The sequence below is a fragment of the Cherax quadricarinatus genome, chromosome 36 (genome assembly GCF_038502225.1).
Source record: "Cherax quadricarinatus isolate ZL_2023a chromosome 36, ASM3850222v1, whole genome shotgun sequence".
NCBI classification, from domain to species: Eukaryota; Metazoa; Arthropoda; class Malacostraca; order Decapoda; family Parastacidae; genus Cherax; species Cherax quadricarinatus.
This window is the reverse complement of record NC_091327.1, coordinates 1,712,415-1,739,408: the sequence shown is the minus strand read 5'-3', so window position 1 is coordinate 1,739,408 and position 26,994 is coordinate 1,712,415.

Below are 26,994 nucleotides of genomic sequence, written 5' to 3'. Positions count from 1 at the left end.
CACTGTGTGTGCCCTGGAGACCAGTGTTACACTGTTTGTGCCCAGGAGACCAGTGTTACACTGTGTGTGCCCTGGAGACCAGTGTTACACTGTGTGTGCCCTGGAGACCAGTGTTACACTGTGTGTGCCCTGGAGACCAGTGTTACACTGTGTGTGCCCTGGAGACCAGTGTTACACTGTGTGTGCCCTGGAGACCAGTGTTACACTTTGTGCCCTGGAGACCAGTGTTACACTGTGTGTGCACTGGAGACCAGTGTTACACTGTGTGTGCCCTGGAGACCAGTGTTACACTGTGTGTGCACTGGAGACCAGTGTTACAATGTGTGTGCCCTGGAGACCAGTGTTACACTGTGTATGCCCTGGAGATCAGTGTTACACTGTGTGTGCCCTGGAGACCAGTGTTACACTTTGTGCCCTGGAGACCAGTGTTACACTGTGTGTACCCTGGAGACCAGTGTTACACTGTGTGTGCCCTGGAGACCAGTGTTACACTGTGTGTGCCCTGGAGACCAGTGTTACACTGTGTGTGCCCTGGAGACCAGTGTTACACTGTGTGTGCCCTGGAGACCAGTGTTACACTGTGTGTGCCCTGGAGACCAGTGTTACACTGTGTGTGCCCTGGAGACCAGTGTTACACTGTGTGTGCCCTGGAGACCAGTGTTACACTGTGTGTGCCCTGGAGACCAGTGTTACACTGTGTGTGCCCTGGAGACCAGTGTTACACTGAGTGTGCCCTGGAGACCAGTGTTACACTGTGTGTGCATTGGAGACCAGTGTTACACTGAGTGTGCCCTGGAGACCAGTGTTACACTGTGTGTGCCCTGGAGACCAGTGTTACACTGAGTGTGCCCTGGAGACCAGTGTTACACTGTGTGTGCCCTGGAGACCAGTGTTACACTGTGTGTGCCCTGGAGACCAGTGTTACACTGAGTGTGCCCTGGAGACCAGTGTTACACTGTGTGTGCCCTGGAGACCAGTGTTACACTGTGTGTGCCCTGGAGACCAGTGTTACACTGAGTGTGCCCTGGAGACCAGTGTTACACTGTGTGTGCCCTGGAGACCAGTGTTACACTGTGTGTGCCCTGGAGACCAGTGTTACACTGAGTGTGCCCTGGAGACCAGTGTTACACTGTGTGTGCCCTGGAGACCAGTGTTACACTGTGTGTGCCCTGGAGACCAGTGTTACACTGTGTGTGCACTGGAGACCAGTGTTACTCTGTGTGTGCCCTGGAGACCAGTGTTACACTGTGTGTGCCCTGGAGACCAGTGTTACACTGTGTGTGCCCTGGAGACCAGTGTTACACTGTGTGTGCACTGGAGACCAGTTTTACTCTGTGTGTGCCCTGGAGACCAGTGTTACACTGTGTGTGCACTGGAGACCAGTGTTACACTGTGTGTGCACTGGAGACCAGTGTTACACTGTGTGTACCCTGGAGACCAGTGTTACACTGTGTGTGCACTGGAGACCAGTGTTACACTGTGTGTGCCCTGGAGACCAGTGTTACACTGTGTGTGCCCTGGAGACCAGTGTTACACTGTGTGTGCCCTGGAGACCAGTGTTACACTGTGTGTGCCCTGGAGACCAGTGTTACACTGTGTGTGCCCTGGAGACCAGTGTTACACTGTGTGTGCACTGGAGACCAGTGTTACACTGTGTGTGCCCTGGTGACCAGTGTTACACTGTGTGTACCCTGGAGACCAGTGTTACACTGTGTGTGCACTGGAGACCAGTGTTACACTGTGTGTGCCCTGGAGACCAGTGTTACACTGTGTGTGCCCTGGAGACCAGTGTTACACTGTGTGTGCCCTGGAGACCAGTGTTACACTGTGTGTGCCCTGGAGACCAGTGTTACACTGTGTGTGCACTGGAGACCAGTGTTACACTGTGTGTGCCCTGGAGACCAGTGTTACACTGTGTGTGCCCTGGAGACCAGTGTTACACTGTGTGTGCCCTGGAGACCAGTGTTACACTGTGTGTGCCCTGGAGACCAGTGTTACACTGTGTGTGCCCTGGAGACCAGTGTTACACTGTGTGTGCCCTGGAGACCAGTGTTACACTGTGTGTGCACTGGAGACCAGTGTTACACTGTGTGTGCCCTGGAGACCAGTGTTACACTGTGTGTACCCTGGAGACCAGTGTTCCACTGTGTGTGCACTGGAGACCAGTGTTACACTGTGTGTGCCTTGGAGACCAGTGTTACACTGTGTGTGCCCTGGAGACCAGTGTTACACTGTGTGTGCCCTGGAGACCAGTGTTACACTGTGTGTGCACTGGAGACCAGTGTTACACTGTGTGTGCCCTGGAGACCAGTGTTACACTGTGTGTGCCCTGGAGACCAGTGTTACACTGTGTGTACCCTGGAGACCAGTGTTACACTGTGTGTGCCCTGGAGACCAGTGTTACACTGTGTGTGCCCTGGAGACCAGTGTTACACTGTTTGTGCCCAGGAGACCAGTGTTACACTGTGTGTGCCCTGGAGACCAGTGTTACACTGTGTGTGCCCTGGAGACCAGTGTTACACTGTGTGTGCCCTGGAGACCAGTGTTACACTGTGTGTGCCCTGGAGACCAGTGTTACACTGTGTGTGCCCTGGAGACCAGTGTTACACTTTGTGCCCTGGAGACCAGTGTTACACTGTGTGTGCACTGGAGACCAGTGTTACACTGTGTGTGCCCTGGAGACCAGTGTTACACTGTGTGTGCACTGGAGACCAGTGTTACAATGTGTGTGCCCTGGAGACCAGTGTTACACTGTGTATGCCCTGGAGATCAGTGTTACACTGTGTGTGCCCTGGAGACCAGTGTTACACTTTGTGCCCTGGAGACCAGTGTTACACTGTGTGTACCCTGGAGACCAGTGTTACACTGTGTGTGCCCTGGAGACCAGTGTTACACTGTGTGTGCCCTGGAGACCAGTGTTACACTGTGTGTGCCCTGGAGACCAGTGTTACACTGTGTGTGCCCTGGAGACCAGTGTTACACTGTGTGTGCCCTGGAGACCAGTGTTACACTGTGTGTGCCCTGGAGACCAGTGTTACACTGTGTGTGCCCTGGAGACCAGTACTCACATATTTGTACTCACCTATTTGTGGTTGCAGGGGTCGAGTCACAGCTCCTGGCCCCGCCTCTTCGCTGGTTGCTACTAGGTTCTCTCTCTCCCTGCCCCATGAGCTCTATCATACCTCGCCTTAAAACTATGTATGGTTCCTGCCTCCACTACATCACTTTCTAGGCTATTCCATGGCCTGACTACTCTATGACTGAAGAAATACTTCCTAACATCCCTTTGATTCATCTGAGTCTTCAACTTCCAATTGTGACCTCTTGTGTCTGTGTCCCATCTCTGGAACATCCCGTCTTTGTCCACCTCGTCTATTCCGCGCAGAATTTTATATGTCGTTATCATGTCTCCCCTGACCCTCCTGTCCTCCAGTGTTGTCAGGCCGATTTCCCTCAACCTTTCTTCATAGGACAATCCCCGTTGCTCTTGGACTAGTCTTGTTGCAAACCTTTGCACTTTCTCTAATTTCTTGACGTGCTTGACTAGGTGTGGATTCCAAACTGGTGCTGCATACTCCAGTATGGGCCTGACGTAGATGGTATACAGAGTCTTAAACGAATCCTTACTGAGGTATCGGAACGCTATCCGTAGGTTTGCCAGGCGCCCGTATGCTGCAGCAGTTACCTGATTGATGTGCGCCTCAGGAGATATGCTCGGTGTTATACTCACCCCCAGATCTTTTTCCTTGAGTGAGGTTTGCAGTCTTTGGCCATCTAAACTATATTGTGTCTGCTGTCTTCTTTGCCCTTCCCCAATCTTTATGACTTTGCATTTGGCAGGGTGAAATTCAAGGAGCCAGTTGCTGGACCAGGCTTGTAGCCTGTCCAGGTCTCTTTGTAGTCCTGCCTGATCCTCATCCAATTTGATTCTTCTCATTAAATTCACATCATCTGCAAACAAGGACACTTCTGAGTCTATCCCTTCCGTTATGTCGTTCACATATACCAAGAACAGCACAGGTCCTAGGACTGACCCCTGTGGAACCCCGCTTGTCACAGGCGCCCACTCTGACACCTCGTCGCGTACCATGACTCGTTGTTGCCTCCCTGTCAGATATTCTCTGATCCATTGCAGTGCCTTTCCTGTTATGTGTGCCTGGTCCTCTAGCTTTTGCAGTAACCTCTTGTGAGGAACTGTGTCGAAGGCCTTCTTGCAGTCCAAAAATATGCAGTCGATCCACCCCTCTCTCTCTTGTCTTACTTCTGTCACCTTGTCATAAAACTCTAGTAGGTTTGTGACACAGGATTTTCCTTCCCTGAAACCGTGCTGGTTGTCAGTTATACACTTGTTTGTTTCCAGGTGCCCCACCACTCTCCTCCTGATGATCTTCTCCATGACCTTGCAAACTATACACGTTAGTGATACAGGTCTGTAGTTTAGTGCCTCATGTCTGTCTCCCTTTTTAAAAATTGGGACTACATTTGCCATTTTCCATACCTCAGGGAGTTGCCCAGTTTCAAATGATGTGTTGAAGATCTTTGTTAATGGCTCACACAATATTTCTGCTCCCTCTATAAGGACCCATGGAGAGATGTTGTCTGGTCCCACCGCCTTTGAGGTGTCAAGTTCGCATAGCAGCTTCTTCACCTCCTCCTTGGTTATATGTACCTCATCCAGCACTTGCTGGTGTGCCCCCCTGTTCTGATTTCTTGGAGTCCTACTGGTTTCCACTGTAAATACCTCTTTAAATCTTGTGTTGAGCTCCTGACAAACCTCTCGGTCGTTTCTTGTGAATTCCCCATCATCCTTCCTCAGTCTGATTACCTGGTCCTTGACTGTTGTTTTCCTCCTGATGTGGCTGTACAACAGCTTCGGGTCAGTTTTAACTTTTGATGCTATGTCATTTTCATATTGTCTCTGAGCCTCCCTTCTTATCTGTGCATATTCGTTTCTGGCTCTTCGGCTGATTTCTTTATTTTCCTGAGTTCTCTGTCTTCTGTACCTTTTCCATTCTCTAGTACACCTAGTTTTTGCCTCCCTACACCTTTGGGTGAACCAAGGACTCGTTCTGTTCTTCCCATTATTTCTGTTTCCCTTGGGAACAAACCTCTCCTCTGCCTCCTTGCATTTTGTTGCTACATAGTCCATCATTTCTTGTACTGGTTTTCCTGTCAGTTCCCTCTCCCACTGAATGTCTTGAAGGAAGTTCCTCATGCCTGAGTAGTTCCCCCTTTTGTAGTTTGGTTTTTCCCAGCCTATTCCTGCTACTCTCTCCACTTGGAGCTCAACTATGTAGTCGAAGCACAGAACCGCATGATCACTAGCTCCCAGGGGCCTTTCATACACGATACCCTCGATGTCCGAACTACTCATGGTGAATACAAGGTCCAACCTTGCTGGTTCATCCTCTCCTCTCTCTCTTGTAGTGTCTCTAACATGTTGATGCATGAGGTTTTCCAGTACCACATCCATCATCTTGGCTCTCCATGTTTCGGGACCCCCATGGGGCTCCAGGTTTTCCCAGTCAATCTCCTTGTGATTGAAATCACCCATAACTAGTAACTTTGCTCCCCCCATGTGTGCTCTCCTGGCCACCTCGGCTAGTGTGTCGATCATTGCTCTGTTGCTCTCATCGTATTCTTCTCTTGGCCTCCTGCAGTTCTGTGGTGGGTTGTACATTACTGCAATTATCACCTTATGTCCCTCAGACTGGATTGTTCCTACTAAGTAGTCCCTTTCGCCCGTGCCATCCATTCCTTCCATTTTCTCAAAACCCCACTGGTTTTTAATGAGCAGTGCAACTCCTCCTCCCCCTCTCCTCCCTCTGTCTTTCCTGAGGATTTGATATCCGGATGGAAAGATTGAATCTGTTATTATTCTGGTGAGTTTTGTTTCTGTGAGTGCTATTATGTCTGGGGATGTCTCTTTGATTCTTTCGTACCACTCCTCATACTTGTTTGTTATTCCATCTGCATTTGTATACCACACCAACTTCTTTTCTAAGACTGTGGTCTGGGAGGTATATTGGGGTTGTGGAAGTGGGAGACCTGGTAAGGAACTATGGGTTGTTGCTGTGGGGGTGGAGTTTGTAATGTAGTGGGTGGGGGCATTGGATGTGGCATGGGTGTTTTGATTTAGAGTGTTTGGTTGCACTGGGGTTGACCTGGTTGGGAGGCTTCTATAGGAAGTTGTGAGGGAGGCTGTATTTGATCTTCTTCCTGGGTCTGGGATCTCCTGTCTGTCTTCTCCATCCCCTCTCTTTCCTCCTTTCGCCTTTGTATCATCTCTCTCAGTTTCTTCCTTTGTTCTTGTGTTCTGTCGCGGTCGAGATACACCTTCCTGTATGCCGTCATGTCCCTTAATCGTGCTTTCTCCTGCAGGATCCTGTTCCGAGTCACTTCTGCCTTGAAGGTCACTCTCACTGGCCGAGTTCTTTTTTTTACAAACACCCCTATTCTCTGAAAATTTTCCAGCTGGGTCATATCGTCTTCTCCTATTGCTTTCATGATGCTTTCAATTGCTTTTTTTTTCACCTTTTTTTCTTGCTTCATATGTTTCCCCTTCGACTTCCTGGAGCCCATACACAAAGACTGACCTCACCCTTTCATTCTCCCACTGCATATCCCTGTGTATCCCCTCATTTAATTTGGTTTCCTCCACTGCAGCTTTCCTTTCATCAGTTTCACTGGCTAATGTACTTGGGCTCAGTGGCCTGTCATTTTCCCTTCTCGGCTTTCCTTGGGCTCTGTTGTTGTCTGTTAGGGCCTCCACATAAAGCTTAGCTCTTTCATTTACTACAGTCTCCTCTGATAGAGCATCTCCATGCAGTTGTGCCCCTTCTTTCCCTACAGTCCCCTTATTTGTGGCTGAGGTAGCAGTCTCTGTTGTCAATCCTAAAATGTTCTTTAGTTCTTTAGGCTGTTTCAGATTTTTCAATTCCTCTTCTAAACTCTGTATCCTAGCTTCTGCTTCTTTGACATGCACCTCCCACTTCCTGCTTTCCATATCTATCCTCTCTTCCATTCTCATGCTAAGTTCTTCTAGTTTCTTTTCCCATTCATGATCCCTTTTTATGAGCTCTGCTGCCCAATCTTCCTTTGCAGTTTCCTTCTCCTGTCCCTTGGTTTTTCTTGTTGCTCTCTGACAACCCATTTTTGTTTTATCCTGATTGCCTCAGAGTGGGAAACCTATGTAATTCTGAATGTTAGGTTAGTAGTGTGTATGTCAGAGTGTGGGGGGAGAGGTAGAGGAGGATCTGTGGCTATGTGGGAGCGGAGTGGGGAGGGGTGGGGAGGGTTTAGGGTGAACGGGGGAGGGGAGGCTGATCGAGGGAGGGGAGGGATCAGGGGAAGTAGTGAGATGTCGGCGGTGAGGGGGGGAGTGTATGTGTGTCTGGATATGTGTGTGTGTGTGTGTGTGTGTGTGTGTGTGTGTGTGTGTGTGTGTGTAATTTTGCGTGTAATTTTGTGTGGAATTATGTGTGGGTTTATTATGTACTGAAAGGTAGGTGGCTTGTGCATAGTAATGTAAGTCTCAGTGGTCCTTGGCTGCCCACACCTTCTTGTGACCTGACCCCCAACCTCCTGGGACTTACCAGCACTTACTTACAGTGTGTGTGTGTGTGTGTGTGTGTGTGTGTGTGTGTGTGTGTGTGTGTGTATGTATGTGTGTCTGTGTGTGTGTGTGTGTGTTTGTGTGTTTGTGTGTGTGTCTGTCTGTTTGTGTGTGTGTGTGTGTGTGTGTGTGTGTGTGTGTGTGTGTGTGTGTGTGTGTGTGTGTGTGTGTGTGTGTGTGTGTGTGTGTGTGTGTGTGTGTGTGTGTGTTTGTGTGTGTGTGTGTTTGTGTATGTGTGTGTATATATATGTGTGTGTGTGTGTGTGTGTGTGTGTGTGCATGTGTGTGTGTGTGTGTAATTATGTGTCGAATTATTTGTGGGTTTATTATGAGTCTGAAAAGTAGGTGGCTTGTGCTTGGAGTGTAATGTGGATTCTCAGTTGTCGCTTGTGTCCACAACCTCTTGTGACCTGACTCCTACCCTTACAGTGTTGCCTATGCTCGACCTGCTTATAGTGAGTTAATCGCCTTGTTCAATGGATTACCATTTGCTAAACCTTATTGAATACTTGAGTGCCTATTCTTTATCGTGCTATGAGAGTTAGACCATTCACATTCAGCTTGGCGGTTAATTGGAACCTGGAACCCCACACCCAAACAACCACTCATAGGTGATACAGTACTTGTAGTGCAGCTGTAGCACTGTAGATTGTCCAGGTCGATGTGAAGTCCTGGCATAGATCCAGCTCGATGTACGTCCTGGCGTAGATCCACCTCAATTTCTTCTCGTTAATAATTACCCTATTCACTGTATTTTTTTCACTGGTCACACGATTGTTTCACTTTATTATCTTTCTTGGGTGACACTTGACAACGTCGCCTTACACACCAGCCTGCCCACTCTGCGCCACAACGTTTTTATTTTCTAGATCACTTACAAAATTGTGTCTCTCCCCACACTTATGTGGCTCAGGCAGATTAAAAATCACTTCTAGGATTGTTCACTACCCTGACACACTTAGCAACCCTTGCAGAACACTTAGGTAGCCCTCAAAAACACTTGTATTCCCGGAGCACGGAAGCGTGACTAGCGCGCTCGCAGTCCCTACAGTGTGTGTTACACTATGTGTGCACTGAAGACCAGTGTTACACTGTGTGTGCCCTGGAGACCAGTGTTACACTGTGTGTGCCCTGGAGACCAGTGTTACACTGTGTGTGCCCTGGAGACCAGTGTTACACTGTGTGTGCCCTGGAGACCAGTGTTACACTGTGTGTGCACTGGAGACCAGTGTTGCACTGTATGTGCCCTGGAGACCAGTGTCACACTGAGTGTGCCCTGGAGACCAGTGTTACACGGTGTGTGCCCTGGAGACCAGTGTTACACTGAGTGTGCCCTGGAGACCAGTGTTACACGGTGTGTGCCCTGGAGACCAGTGTTACACTGTGTGTGCCCTGGAGACCAGTGTTACACTGTGTGTGCCCTGGAGACCAGTGTTACACTGTGTGTGCACTGAAGACCAGTGTTACACTGTGTGTGCACTGAAGACCAGTGTTACACTGTGTGTGCACTGAAGACCAGTGTTACACTGTGTTTGCACTGGAGACCAGTGTTACACTGTGTGTTCACTGGAGACCAGTGTTACACTGTGTGTGCCCTGCAGACCAGTGTTACACTGTGTGTGCCCTGCAGACCAGTGTTACACTGTGTGTGCACTGGAGACCAGTGTTACACTGTGTGTGCCCTGGAGACCAGTGTTACACTGTGATGTACACTGCAGGATGGATGGGGATTGTTACACTGTGATGTACACTGAAGGATGGGTGGGGATGGTTACACTGTGTGAGCCCTGGAGACCAGTGTTACACTGTGATGTACATTGCAGGATGGGTGGAGATGGTTACACTGTGTGTGCCCGGGAGACCAGTGTTACACTGTGATGTACACTGCAGATCGGCGGGGGATGGTTACACTGTGTGTGCCCTGGAGACCAATGTTAAACTGTGTGAGTCCTGGAGACGAGTGTTACACTGTGTGTGCCCTGGAGACCAGTGTTACACTGTGTGTGCTCTGGAGATCAGTTTTACACTGTGTGTGCTCTGGACACCAGTGTTACACTGCGTGTGCCCTGGAGACCAGTGTTACACTGTGAGTGCTTTGGAGACCAGTGTTACACTGTGTGTGCCCTGGGGACCAATGTTACACTGTGATATACACTGCAGGATGGGTGCGGATGGTTACACTGTGTGTGCCCTGAAGACCAGTGTTACACTGTGATGTAAACTGCAGGATGGGTGGGGATGGTTACACTGTGATGTATATTGCAGGATGGCTGGGGATGGTTACACTGTGATGTACACTGCAGGATGGGTGGGGATGGTTACACTGTGATGTACACTGCAGGATGGGTGGGGATGGTTACACTGTGATGTACACTGCAGGACGGCTGGGGATGGTTACTCTGTGATGTACACGGCAGGATGGCTGTGGATGGTTACACTGTGATGTACACTGCACGATGGGTGGGGTTGGTTACACTGTGTGTGCCCTGGAGAAGAGTGTTACACTGTGATGTACACTGCAGGATGGTTGGGGATAGTTACAATGTGATGTACACTGCAGGATGGCTACGGACGGTTACACTGTGATGTACACTGCAGGATGTTAGGGGATAGTTACACTGTGTGTGCCCTGAAGACCAGTGTTACACTGTGATGCACACTCCAGGATGGCTGGGGATGGTTACACTGTGATGTACACTGCAGGATGGGTGGGGATGGCTACACTGAGATGTACACTGCAGGATGGGTGGGGATGGTTACACTGTGATGTACACTGCAGGATGGGTGGGGATGGTTACACTGTGATGTACACTGCAGGATTGCTGGTGATGGTTACACTCTGATGTACACTGCAGCATGGCTGGGGATGGTTCCACTGTGTGTGCCCTGGAGACCAGTGTTACACTGTGATGTACACTGCAGCATGGCTGGGGATGGTTACACTGTGTGTGCCCTGGAGACCAGTGTTACACTCTGATGTACACTGCAGCATGGCTGGGGATGGTTCCACTGTGTGTGCCCTGGAGACCAGTGTTACACTGTGATGTACACTGCAGGATGGGTGGGGATGGTTACACTGTGTGTGCCCTGGAGACCAGTGTTACACTGTGATGTACACTGCAGTATGGGTGGGGATGGTTTCACTGTGTGTGTAATGGAGACCAGTGCTACACTGTGATGTACACTGCAGGATAGGTGGGAATGATTACACTGTGTGTGCCTTGGAGACCAGTGTTACACTGTGATGTACACTGCAGTATGGGTGGGGATGGTTACACTGTGTGTGCCCTGGAGACCAGTGTTACATTGTGATGTACACTGCAGTATGGGTGAGGTTGGTTACACTGTGTGTAATGGAGACCAGTGTTACACTGTGATGTACACTGCAGGATGGGAGGGGATGGTTACACTGTGATATACGCTGCAGGATGGCTGGGGATTGTTACACTGTGATGTACACTGCAGGATGGGTGGGGATGGTTACACTGTGTGTGCCCTGGAGACCAGTGCTACACTGTGATGTACACTGCAGGATGGCTGGGGATGGTTACACTGTGATGTACACTGCAGGATGGGTGGGGATGGTTACACTGTCTGTGCCCTGGAGACCTCTGTTAAACTGTGATGTACACTGCAGGATGGCTGGGGATTGTTACACTCCGAGTGTGACCTGGAGACAAGTGTTACACTGTGATATACACTTCAGGATGGGTGGGGATGGTTACACTGAGATGTACACTGCAGGATGGGTGGGGATGGTTACACTGTGATGTACACTGCAGGATGGGTGGGGATGGTTACACGGTGTATGCCTGGAGACCAGTTTTATACTGTGATGTACACTGCAGGATGGGTGGGGATGGTTACACTGTGATGAACACTGCAGTATAGGTGGGGATGGTTACACTGTGATGTACACTACAGGATAGCTGAGGATGGTTACACTGTGATGTACACTGCAGGATGGGTGGGGATGGTTTCACTGTGATGTACACTGCAGGATGGGTGGGTATGGTTACACTGATAAGCGCACTGCAGGATGGGTGGGGATGGTTACACTGTGATGTACACTGCAGGATGGGTGGGGATGGTTACACTGTGATGTACACTGCAGGATGGGTGGGGACGGTTACACTGTGATGAACACTGCAGTATAGGTGGGGATGGTTACACTGTGATGTACACTGCAGGATGGGTGGGGATGGTTCCACTGTGATGAACACTGCAGTATAGGTGGGGATGGTTACACTGTGATGTACACTGCAGGATGGGTGGGGATGGTTACACTGTGATGTACACTGCATTACGGGTGGGGATTGTTGAACTGTGATGTACACTGCAGGATGGGTGGGGATGGTTACAATGTGATGTACACTGCAGGATAGGTGGGGATGGTTACACTGTGATGTACACTGCAGGTTGGGTGGAGATGGTTACACTGCGATGTACACTGCAGAATAGGTTGGGATGGTTACACTGTGATATACACTGCAGGATGGCTGGGGATGGTTACACTGTGATATACACTGCAGGATGGGTGGCGATGGTTACACTGCGATGTACACTACAGGATAGCTGAGGATGGTTACACTGTGATGTACACTGCAGGATGGGTGGGGATCGTTACACTGTGATGTACACTGCAGGATGGGCGGGGATAGTTACACTGTTATGTACACTACAGGATGGGTGGGGATGGTTACACTGTGATATACACTGCAGGATGGGTGAGGATGGTTACACTGTGATGTACACTGCAGTATGGGTGGGGATGGTTACACTGTGATGTACTCTGCAGGATGGGTAGTGATGATTACACTGTGATGTACACTGAAGGATGGGTGGGGATGGTTACACTGTGATGTACACTGCAGGATGGGTGGGGATGGTTACACTGTGATGTACACTGCAGGATGGGTGGGGATGGTTACACTGTGATGTACACTGCAGGATGGGTGGGGATGGTTACACTGTGGTGTACACTGCAGGATGCGTGGGGATGGTTACACTGTGATGTACACTGCAGGATGGGTGGGGATGGTTACACTGTGATGTACACTGCAGGATGAATGGGGATGGTTAAACTGTGATGTACACTGCACGATGGGTGTGGATGGTTTCACTGTGGTGTACACTGCAGGATGGGTGGGGATGGTTACACTGTGGTGTACACTGCAGGATGCGTGGGGATGGTTAAACTGTGATGTACATTGCAGGATGGGTGGGGATGGTTACACTGTGATGTACACTGCACGATGGGTGTAGATGGTTTCACTGTGGTGTACACTTCAGGATGGCTGGGGATGGTTACACTGCGATGTACAATGCAGGATGGGTGGGGATGGTTACACTGTGTGTGCCCTAGAGACCAGTGTTACACTGTGATGTACACTGCAGGATGGGCGGGGATAGTTACACTGTTATGTACTCTGCAGGATGGTTGGGGATGGTTACACTGTGATGTACACTGCAGGAGGGTGGGGATTGTTACACTGTGATGTACACGGCAGGATGGGTTTGGATGGATACACTGTGTGTGCCCTGGAGACCAGTGTTACTCTGTGATGTACACTGCAGGATGGGTGGGGATGGTTACACTGTGATGTACACTGCAGGATGGCTGGGGATGGCTGCACTGTGATGTACACTGCAGGATGGGTAGGGATTGTTACACTGTGATGTACACGGCAGGATGGGTGGGGATGGTTACACTGTGATGTACACTGCAGGATGGGTTTGGATGGATACACTGTGTGTACCCTGGAGACCAGTGTTACTCTGTGATGTACACTGCAGGATGGGTGGGGATGGTTACACTGTGATGTACACTGCAGGATGGCTGGGGATGGTCACACTGTGATGTACACTGCAGGATGGGTGGGGATGGTCACACTGTGATGTACACTGCAGGATGGGCGGGGATGGTTACACTGTGATGTACACTGCAGGATGGGTGAGGTTGGTTATACTGTGTGTGCCCTGGAGACTAGTGTTACACTGCGATGTACACTGCAGGATGGCTGATGATGGTTACACTGTGATGTACACTGCAGGATGGGTGGGCATGGTTACACTGTGATGTACACTGCAGAATAGGTGGGGATGGTTACACTGTGATATACACTGCAGGATGGGTGGGGATGGTAACACTGTGATGTACTCTGCAGGATGGGTAGGGATGGTTACACTGTGATGTACACTGCAGGATGGGTGGCGATGGTTACACTGCGATGTACACTGCAGGATAGCAGGGGATGGTTACACTGTGATGTACACTGCAGGATGGGTGGGGAGGGTTACACTTTCATGTACACTGCAGGATGGGTGAGGATGGTTACACTGTGATGAACACTGCACGATGGCTTGGGATGGTTACACTGTGATGTACACTGCAGGATGGGTGGGGATGGTTACACTGATATGTACACTGCAGGATGGGTGGGGATGGTTACACTGTGATGTACACTGCAGGATGGGTTGGGATGGTTACACTGTGATGTACACTGCAGGATGGGTTGGGACGATTGCACTGTGATGAACACTGCAGTATAGGTGGGGATGGTTACACTGTGATGTACACTGCAGGATGGGTGGGGATGGTTACACTGTGATGTACACTGCAGGATGGGTGGGGATGGTTACACTGTGATGTACACTGCAGGATGGGTGGAGACGGTTACACTGTGATGAACACTGCAGTATAGGTGGGGATGGTTACACTGTGTTGTACACTGCAGGATGGGTGGGGATGGTTACACTGTGATGAACACTGCAGGATGGGTGGGGATGGTTACACTGTGATGTACACTGCATTACGGGTGGGGATTGTTACACTGTGATGTACACTGCAGGATGGGTGGGGATGGTTACACTGTGATGTACAATGGAGGATGGGTGGGGATGGTTACACTGTGATGTACACTGCAGCATGGGTGTGTATGGTTACACTGTGATTACACTACAGGATGGGTGGGGATGGTTACACTGTGATGTACACTGCATGATGGGTGGGGATGGTTACACTGTGATGTACACTGCATGATGGGTAAGGATGGTTACACTGTGATGTGCACTGCAGGATGGGTTGGGATGGTTTCACTGTGATGTACACTGCAGGATGGGTTGGGATGGTTACACTGTGATGTGCACTGCAGGATGGGTGGGGATGGTTTCACTGTGATGTACACTGCAGGATGGATGGGGATGGTTACACTGTGATGTACACTGCAGAATGGGTGGGGATGGTTACACTGTGATGTACACTGCAGGATTGGAGGGGATGGTTACACTGTGATGTACACTGCAGGATGGGCGGGGATGGTTACACTGTGATGTACACTGCAGGATGGGTGGGGATGGTTACACTGTGATGTACACTGCAGGATGGGTGGGGATGGTTACACTGTGATGTACACTGCAGGATGGGCGGGGATGGTTACACTGTGATGTACACTGCAGGATGGGTGGGGATGGTTACACTGTGATGTACACTGCAGGATGGGCGGGGATGGTTACACTGTGATGTACACTGCAGGATGGGTGGGGATGGTTACACTGTGATTTACACTGCAGGATAGGTGGGGATGGTTACACTGTGATGTACACTGCAGGATGGGTGGGGATGGTTACACTGTGACGTACTCTGCATTATGGGTAGTGATGATTACACAGTGATGTACACTGCAGGATGGGTGTTGATTGTTACACTGTGATGTACACTGCAGGATGGGTGGGGATGGTTACACTGTGGTGTACACTGCAAGATGGATGGGGATGGTTACACTCTGATGTACACTGCAGGATGGGTGGGGATGGTTACACTGTGGTGTACACTGCAGGATGCATGGGGATGGTTACACTCTGATGTACTCTGCAGGATGGGTGGGGATGGTTACACTGTGATGTGTACTGCAGGATGGCTGGAGATGGTTACACTGTGATGTACACTGCAGGATGGGTGGGGATGGTTACACTGTGATGTATACTGCAGGATGGCTGGAGATGGTTACACTGTGATGTGCACTGCAGGATGGGTAGGGATGGTTACACTGTGATGTACACTGCAGGATGGGTGGGGATGGTTATACTGTGATGTACACTGCAGGATGGGTGGGGATGGTTACACTGTGTGTGACCTGGGGACCAGTGTTACACTGTGATGTACACTGCAGGAAGGTTGGGAATATTTACACTGTCATGTACACTGCAGGATGGCTGGGGATGGTTACACTGTGATGTACACTGCAGGATGGTTGGGGATGGTTGCACTTTGATGTACACTGCAGGATGGGTGGGGATGATTACACTGTGTCTGCCCTGGAGCCCAGTGTTACATCACTGCAGGATGGCTGGGGATGGTTACACTGTGTGTGTCCTGGAGACCAGTGTTACACTGTGATGTGCACTGCAGGATGGCTGGGGATGGTTACACTGTGATGTACACTGCAGGATGGTTGGGGATGGTTACACTGTGATGTACACTGCAGGATGGGTGGGGATGGTTACACTGTGATGTACACTGCAGGATGGATGGGGATGGTTACACTGTGATGTACACTGCAGGATGGATGGGGATGGTTACACTGTGATGTACACTGCAGGATGGGTGGGGATGGTTACAGTGTGATGTACACTGCAGGATGGGTGGGAATGGTTACACTGTGATGTACACTGCAGGATGGGTGGGAATGGTTACACTGTGATGTGCACTGCAGGATGGGTGGTGATGGTTACACTGTGATGTACACTGCAGGATGGGTGGGGATGGTTACACTGTGATGTACACTGCAGGATGGGGGGGATGGTTACACTGTGATGTACACTGCAGGATGGGTGGAGATGGCTACACTGTGATGTACACTGCATGTTGGGTGGGGATGGTTACAGTGTGATGTACACTGCATGATGGGTGAGGATGGTTACACTGTGATGTACACTGCAGGATGGGTGGAGATGGCTACACTGTGATGTACACTGCATGTTGGGTGGGGATGGTTACAGTGTGATGTACACTGCAGGATGGGTTGGGATGGTTACTCTGTGATGTACACTGCAGGATGAGTGGGGATGGTTACACTGTAGGATAGGTGGGGATAGTTACACTGTGATGTACACTGCATGTTGGGTGGGGATGGTTACACTGTAGGATGGGTGGGGATGGTTACACTGTGATGTACACTGCATGTTGGGTGGGGATGGTTACACTGTGATGTACACTGCAGGAAGGGTGGGGATGGTTACACTGTCATGTACACTGCAGGATGGGTGGGGAAGGTTACACTGTGATGTACACTGCATGTTGGGTGGGGATGGTTACACTGTGATGTACACTGCAGGATGGGTGGGGATGGTTACACTGTGGTGTACACTGCAGGATGGGTGGGGATGGTTACACTGTGATGTACACTGCAGGATTGGTGGGGATGGTTACACTGTGATGTACACTGCAGGATGGGTGGGGATGGTTACACTGTGATGTACACTGCAGGATGGGTGGGGATGGTTACACTGTGATGTACACTGCAGGATGGGTGGGGATGGTTACAGTGTGATGTACACTGCAGGATGGGTGGGGATGGTTACACTGTGATGTGCACTGCAGGATGGGTGGGAATGGTTACACTGTGATGTGCACTGCAGGATGGGTGGTGATGGTTACACTGTGATGTACACTGCAGGATGGGTGGGGATGGTTACACTGTGATGTACACTGCAGGATGGGTGGGGATGGTTACACTGTGATGTACACTGCAGGATGGGTGGAGATGGCTACACTGTGATGTACACTGCATGTTGGGTTGGGATGGTTACAGTGTGATGTACACTGCATGATGGGTGAGGATGGTTACACTGTGATGTACACTGCAGGATGGGTGGAGATGGCTACACTGTGATGTACACTGCATGTTGGGTGGGGATGGTTACAGTGTGATGTACACTGCAGGATGGGTGGGGATGGTTACACTGTGATGTACACTGCAGGATGAGTGGGGATGGTTACACTGTAGGATGGGTGGGGATGGTTACACTGTGATGTACACTGCAGGATGGGTGGGGATGGTTACACTGTAGGATGGGTGGGGATGGTCACACTGTGGTGTACACTGCAGGATGGGTGGGGATGGTTACACTGTGATGTACACTGCAGGATGAGTGGGGATGGTTACACTGTAGGATGGGTGGGGATGGTTACACTGTGATGTACACTGCAGGATGGGTGGGGATGGTTACACTGTAGGATGGGTGGGGATGGTCACACTGTGGTGTACACTGCAGGATGGGTGGGGATGGTTACACTGTGATGTACACTGCAGGATGAGTGGGGATGGTTACACTGTAGGATGGGTGGGGATGGTTACACTGTGATGTACACTGCAGGATGGGTGGGGATGGTTACACTGTAGGATGGGTGGGGATGGTCACACTGTGGTGTACACTGCAGGATGGGTGGGGATGGTTACACTGTGATGTACACTGCAGGATGGGTGGGGATGGTTACACTGTGATGTACACTGCAGGATGGGTGGGGATGGTCACACTGTGGTGTACACTGCAGGATGGGTGGGGATGGTTACACTGTGATGTACACTGCAGGATGGGTGGGGATGGTTACACTGTGATGTACACTGCAGGATGGGTGGGGATGGTTACACTGTGATGTACACTGCAGGATGGGTGGGGATGGTTACACTGTGATGTACACTGCAGGATGGGTGGGGATGGTTACACTGTGATGTACACTGCAGGATGGGTGGGGATGGTTACACTGTGATGTACACTGCAGGATGGGTGGGGATGGTTACACTGTGATGTACACTGCAGGATGGGTGGGGATGGTTACACTGTGATGTACACTGCAGGATGGGTGGGGATGGTTACACTGTGATGTACACTGCAGGATGGGTGGGGATGGTTACACTGTGATGTACACTGCAGGATGGGTGGGGATGGTTACACTGTGATGTACACTGCAGGATGGGTGGGGATGGTAACACTGTGGTGTACACTGCAGGATGGGTGGGGATGGTTACACTGTGATGTACACTGCAGGATGGGTGGGGATGGTTACACTGTGATGTACACTGCAGGATGGGTGGGGATGGTTACACTGTGATGTACACTGCAGGATGGGTGGGGATGGTTACACTGTGATGTACACTGCAGGATGGGTGGGGATGGTTACACTGTGATGTACACTGCAGGATGGGTGGGGATGGTTACACTGTGATGTACACTGCAGGATGGGTGGGGATGGTTACACTGTGATGTACACTGCAGGATGGGTGGGGATGGTTACACTGTGATGTACACTGCAGGATGGGTGGGGATGGTTACACTGTGATGTACACTGCAGGATGGGTGGGGATGGTTACACTGTGATGTACACTGCAGGATGGGTGGGGATGGTTACACTGTGATGTACACTGCAGGATGGGTGGGGATGGTTACACTGTGATGTACACTGCAGGATGGGTGGGGATGGTTACACTGTGATGTACACTGCAGGATGGGTGGGGATGGTTACACTGTGATGTACACTGCAGGATGGGTGGGGATGGTTACACTGTGATGTACACTGCAGGATGGGTGGGGATGGTTACACTGTGATGTACACTGCAGGATGGGTGGGGATGGTTACACTGTGATGTACACTGCAGGATGGGTGGGGATGGTTACACTGTGATGTACACTGCAGGATGGGTGGGGATGGTTACACTGTGATGTACACTGCAGGATGGGTGGGGATGGTTACACTGTGATGTACACTGCAGGATGGGTGGGGATGGTTACACTGTGATGTACACTGCAGGATGGGTGGGGATGGTTACAGTTCTGAACTGCAGTATCGGCGTCCCTCTGGCAAGACAGTAATGTAGTAAGTAATAGTGAAGGTTTTTCTTTGTTAGTGTCACCTGCGTTGCTGGGACATGACTGGTGTCTTAAAAATTGCTAAACTTACATAAAACTTTCTTCAGCTGATCAGTCTCTCTAAAAATTTAGATGAATTCATACCTTTATAGATTACAATTTGCTCCATTTGGAAAAAACATGTAAAAAAAAAGATTTTTTTTATTTAAAACAGTGCGATACAAAATGACAGAAATATATTAAAAAAATACACGAAAAAAGGTTAATGCTCAAGAATCTCACTGAACCCTAACACATAACAACGTCACCATACAGTACAGTGGTATTACACTCTCACACACAACACACCGTATATTACAGTGGTATTACACTCTCACACACAACACACCGTATATTACAGTGGTATTACACTCTCACACACAACACACCGTATATTACAGTGGTATTACACTCTCACACACAACACACCGTATATTACAGTGGTAATACACTCTCACACACAACACACCGTATATTACAGTGGTAATACACTCTCACACACAACACACCGTATATTACAGTGGTAATACACTCTCACACACAACACACCGTATATTACAGTGGTAATACACTCTCACACACAACACACCGTATATTACAGTGGTAATACACTCTCACACACAACACACCGTATATTACAGTGATAATTCACTCTCACACACAACACACCGTATATTACAGTGGTATTACACTCTCACACACAACACACCGTATATTACAGTGGTAATACACTCTCACACACAACACACCGTATATTACAGTGGTAATACACTCTCACACACAACACACCGTATATTACAGTGGTAATACACTCTCACACACAACACACCGTATATTACAGTGATAATACACTCTCACAAACAACACACCGTATATTACAGTGGTAATACACTCTCACACACAACACACCGTATATTACAGTGGTAATACACTCTCACACACAACACACCGTATATTACAGTGGTAATACACTCTCACACACAACACACCGTATATTACAGTGGTAATACACTCTCACACACACCACACCGTATATTACAGTGGTAATACACTCTCACACACAACACACCGTATATTACAGTGGTAATACACTCTCACACACAACACACCGTATATTACAGTGGTAATACACTCTCACACACAACACACCGTATATTACAGTGGTAATACACTCTCACACACAACACACCGTATATTACAGTGATAATTCACTCTCACACACAACACACCGTATATTACAGTGGTATTACACTCTCACACACAACACACCGTATATTACAGTGGTAATACACTCTCACACACAACACACCGTATATTACAGTGGTAATACACTCTCACACACAACACATCGTATATTACAGTGGTAATACACTCTCACACACAACACACCGTGTATTACAGTGGTAATACACTCTCACACACAACACACCGTATATTACAGTGGTAATACACTCTCACACACAACACACCGTATATTACAGTGGTAATACACTCTCACACACAACACACCGTATATTACAGTGGTAATACACTCTCACACACAACACACCGTATATTACAGTGGTAATACACTCTCACACACAACACACCGTATATTACAGTGGTAATACACTCTCACACACAACACACCGTATATTACAGTGGTAATACACTCTCACACACAACACACCGTATATTACAGTGGTAATACACTCTCACACACAACACACCGTATATTACAGTGGTAATACACTCTCACACACAACACACCGTATATTACAGTGGTAATACACTCTCACACACAACACACCGTATATTACAGTGGTAATACACTCTCACAAACAACACACCGTATATTACAGTGGTAATACACTCTCACACACAACACACCGTATATTACAGTGATAATACACTCTCACACACAACACACCGTATATTACAGTGGTAATACACTCTCACAAACAACACACCGTATATTACAGTGGTAATACACTCTCACACACAACACACCGTATATTACAGTGATAATACACTCTCACACACAACACACCGTATATTACAGTGGTAATACACTCTCACAAACAACACACCGTATATTACAGTGGTAATACACTCTCACACACAACACACCGTATATTACTGTGGTAATACACTCTCACAAACAACACACCGTATATTACAGTGGTAATACACTCTCACACACAACACACCGTATATTACAGTGGTAATACACTCTCACAAACAACACACCGTATATTACAGTGGTAATACACTCTCACAAACAACACACCGTATATTACAGTGGTAATACACTCTCACACACAACACACCGTATATTACAGTGGTAATACACTCTCACACACAACACACCGTATATTACAGTGGTAATACACTCTCACAAACAACACACCGTATATTACAGTGGTAATACACTCTCACACACAACACACCGTATATTACAGTGATAATACACTCTCACACACAACACACCGTATATTACAGTGGTAATACACTCTCACAAACAACACACCGTATATTACAGTGGTAATACACTCTCACACACAACACACCGTATATTACAGTGATAATACACTCTCACAAACAACACACCGTATATTACAGTGGTAATACACTCTCACAAACAACACACCGTATATTACAGTGGTAATACACTCTCACACACAACACACCGTATATTACTGTGGTAATACACTCTCACAAACAACACACCGTATATTACAGTGGTAATACACTCTCACACACAACACACCGTATATTACTGTGGTAATACACTCTCACACACAACACACCGTATATTACAGTGGTAATACACTCTCACACACAACACACCGTATATTACAGTGGTAATACACTCTCACACACAACACACCGTATATTACAGTGGTAATACACTCTCACACACAACACACCTGTGAAGGCTTACTCAGCCCTGTAACAACTTCAGTCAGTATTACCAAGGTTGGCTCCTCCTCAAGAAAATTAGTGAATAGAAAAAGAAATAATAACAGACAAACATAAACACTTTATTATATAGAAATTTAAAATATAAAATACATAAATATGAAATATTAATCCTACATTAAAGAAAATGAAAAATGAAAAATATAAATGATAACTTAATTCAACGCTAATATATATAGGGGTGTCTGGTGTTGGTGACACTGTGTTGTTGAAATCGTAGCAGTTGCTGATGATGGGGGGGGGTCGCAGGTGTTGGTTACGACCCACTGCCTAGTTCTTCACAGTAGATAGAGCCTCGAGTAGTATCCCGATGACAGGAAAGCAGGTTCTTTACCGCTGCAATGATGTGGGGTTACGTCCTGCAATTTCATACAGTTGCACAGGTAATTAAATCCAAAATGGGGAAGTCTCTGGACGTTAGTCCTTCTCCATCATTTCTCCTCGTTGATTGACAGGTGACCCTCTCTGTCATTCAAGCTGGAAAGATAGACAGGTTACCCACTGCTTAAGAAATCACTCTCCATGGTAAGTACAATACTCAAAAGACGTGGTGATTATTACAACAGTCAACCTAGAGCAAGACTGAAAGGACTAAGTTTATTATTGGTCAAAAGTGAAGCTTTTAACCAATAAATCCACTAGAATACAAGGCAGGCATGTACTTACAGTAGTGTTGGGAGCTGTGAGTCTTGTGATTACTGTTTGGACCAGAGCCCCACACGTCACCTTTCGGGATGGGGGGAGAAGGAGGGGAAGGGATAGCGGGAGCTAGACTGACCCTACCTTAACAAGCAGCCGGCAATCAAACTATCACTTTCGGGGAGGGAGAAAAAAGGCCCGACTAGTGGGAGCTTGACTTACCCTACCTTAACAAGTAGCCGGCAATGAAACTATTGTTACTATATACTCCCTCGCTACTCCTATCTATTGAACTTTTCCCTCACAACACCGCATATTACAGTGGTATTACACTCTCACACACAACACACCGCATATTACAGTGGTAATACACTCTCACACACAACACACCGTATATTACTGTAAAGCACACTATAACACAGCATAAAATATAAACATAAAATAAGTACCCATCACTTATGGTTGGAAACACATCTATACAATATACACCAATAACTTGTATCGAGAGATAAATGGCGGAAGACCTTTTAACTTCTGTATATACAAAGTCTTAACAGATATAGCGACGTCACTATCACATAGGAGGCGTATATAAACACAGAGATAACAAATCATACACAATTAGTCGCAGCTGACCAGCCCGTTAGGTTACCCACTGAACGCTCACAAATTATCTCAAATCTCTTAACTTTAAGGCTTTATATTCAGACGGGAAGTCTTTCTCCCATCTCCCCTCATATACCAACCTATTTCGACACTTTGTCCTATGAATCGTTCCCGCTAAAACCCGAATTCTACCATTACGTTCAACGTGCCTCATAGCCCATGACATATAAATATAATCGGCCACGACGTAGGACACCGCACGTTGTGCACACATGTCAGCCCCACCTACATCAAAACTCAACGCTGGGAGCGCCGACAAACATCCCCCCCCCCCACCAATCGCAAAACCCTACTGAACCATGCACGTACCATACCTAAAGCTTCACAGAAATACACATCGTGAAAAGAGGATTCCTCCATCCCGCACGCCGAACAACCCCGGTCCTCCTCCAAACACCGATTATACAACACCACCCTGGACGGCAGGATTCCATGCAAAAATTTAAAAACCATTTCCCGTACTTGAGGAAGGAGACGCAACTGTTGGACCCTCCTCCATATATTACTCCACACGTACATGGGGTACATTCCTTTAACTCGCACCACGACTCTCTCCATACCCGCCCTTTCCAAAGTATATAATTTAACACTCCGCACGTCCCACATGCACAATAACACGTGGAGCATCGTCTCGCACCTAATTAAATCCCTCCCTCCCCACCAACTGCGCGATACATTTCAGTTAACCCACCATGCATCCCACCCAGCTGGAGAAAACAACGCTTCACGTAACATGCTATGACACGAGCCCCTAGAGGAATGAGACCTAACCCTCCCTGATTCATTAGTGTCTCTACCACTGCTCTTGTGAACAATCGCACCCCGAACCCCACAAAAATCTATAAACTCTATGCAAAAGACGTTTGACGTCCCCCTGCAACAGAGGATACAGTGCAGCAACATGCCATACTTTACTATAAAACAGAACATTAATGACCACCGCCCTCTGGTGCAGGGTTAAATGTCGCGGCCGTAGACCATTTAAACACCGCAAAACACTATGTACCACCCTCCCCGAATTACATGCCCTCGTCTGATCAACCTCTCGCATATACTGAATACCATATATAGTGATACGATCAACCACCGTCCACGTCTCTGTACCCACCCCTTCTCCCACCCACTCTCCCAACTCCATAATCTTCGATTTTTCTCTATTAACACACATCCCTGTAGCCTTACCAAATACATCAACAAGTCTCCCAACAAAACTCAATTGCTCCCTCGTACGTAATAGCACATTAGTATCATCTACATACCTACAAGGGCCGGTTGACCACTACTAGAACCCCACGACGAATCTATTCCCCGCCCACAAACAGCCCAGTAAAAAGGGTCCTGCATACAAGCAAAAAGCATTTGAGACATGGGGCATCCCTGTCGAATGCCCCTTGTTCAAGTGGACAAAGACACCTAACTTTCCATTAATTTGTACTTTAAAACCAGCACCACTGTACAAAGAACGGGCCCACATGACGACCTCATTTCCAAAACCCTGCCATCTCATGAACTTCCACATCACCTCCCTTTCCATGCTATCAAAAGCAGCTTGCCAGTCTAAAGCCAAAACACCACCACCGCCCCTCGTTCCGCATTCCTCAACAAACTCTCTGATATTCCCATGACCATCATACATCGACCTACCTGGCACGCCAAACTGACCCTTATGGATTACCTTATCGAACACTTTCTTAATCCTATTCATTAAAATTTTTGCATATAATTTATAGTCACTACACATTAATGATATGGGTCAATAATCCTTAATCGCTATGGGTACGTCACATTTTCTAACACTAAAAAGCGCTGTACGCTGAGACAAACCTAACACCCCCCTCCTTCATCGCATTGAGTAAACGAACCATAAGAGTCCGTATTACCTCCCAATGTTGGATATAAAATTCACACGGGATGCCGTCAATGCCTGGTGCCTTACCCTTGCTCATTCCCTGCAATGCCTCCCACACCTCAGCCTCAGTTATAGGCCCGCCCATGAGAAAGCGATCATGATCATTCATCTCGCATCGTACACCCCACCCGATTCCTGTATCGCATTCTCACTCACTTCTTTACTTTGCATTTGGAGTTTACACCATATATCGACATAAAAACTTATTCCTTCAGTTGTTGTTAAGACCTGTCCCTCACTATACCCGTCAACTCCATCCTGCACCACTAAACTCACAATTTCAGTCGCCTTTCGCCTTTGTGCCTGACTATGTAAGTCACAAGTAGACGGCTTATCACCCCACACAGCCTCCTCTACCCCACTCGAAATACGCCCCCATCAAAAACCTTCTTTTTCAGTACTTGGATTTGTTCCTTAAGATCGTCAGTCTCGTCCACTGGGTAAATTCCAGACGCCTCTCCCTGCACATAACAACGCTGTAAAGAACCCTCCAGATACCTCAGAAAACCATACCGCAAGCGAGAGGCCTCCTTACCTCGATGCACATAAAAATCCTTAATTCGAGGCTTCACAACCTCATCCCATTGTCGCACTAAATCCCATCCTTCCCAGGAGTCTACTCCCATAGATGCCAGCAAGTCCATGAATAGTGTCCTATCATCCGCACTTTGTAGCAGTCGTGTATTTAACTCCACAAGAACTCCGCGATGGTCGGAGAAATAGACGTTTAACACACACACATTGATTAAGACCACCCACCGAGACACATACACCCTATCTAAGCACGCCACATAGCCCCTACGCACGAAAGTATGCTCAATCCCCAAGTCACGTTTTCCACTTACATCCACCAACCCCAGCCCAGACAACAAATTACCCAAAATAAGTGAACAAAAACCAGCCCCCCTTGGCTCAACGTCTTTATGACGCACTACACAGTTCCAGTCACCACCGACCACTGTAATATCTGGCAGGGACCTCAAATAGTACACTAGAACATCTCTAACAAAAGTATTTTTAATATTAACATAATGTTCGGCAGGCCCATATACTCCTACGAAACCAACCCTTCTGTTACTCCAATCTCCCATGACTCGCACCACCCGACCCTCCCCCCCTTCCTCCCAATGTTTCATTACAAACGGGCTGGTCACTTTTATCAACACAGCCGCTCCACCTTTCAGACGTCTCGAGTGAATCATATAAACATCATAACCATCTATCTCAAACAAGCATCCTACTTTATGATTATGTTTTTGCAAAAAACACACATCCACTGCAAAGCGATTCAACCACT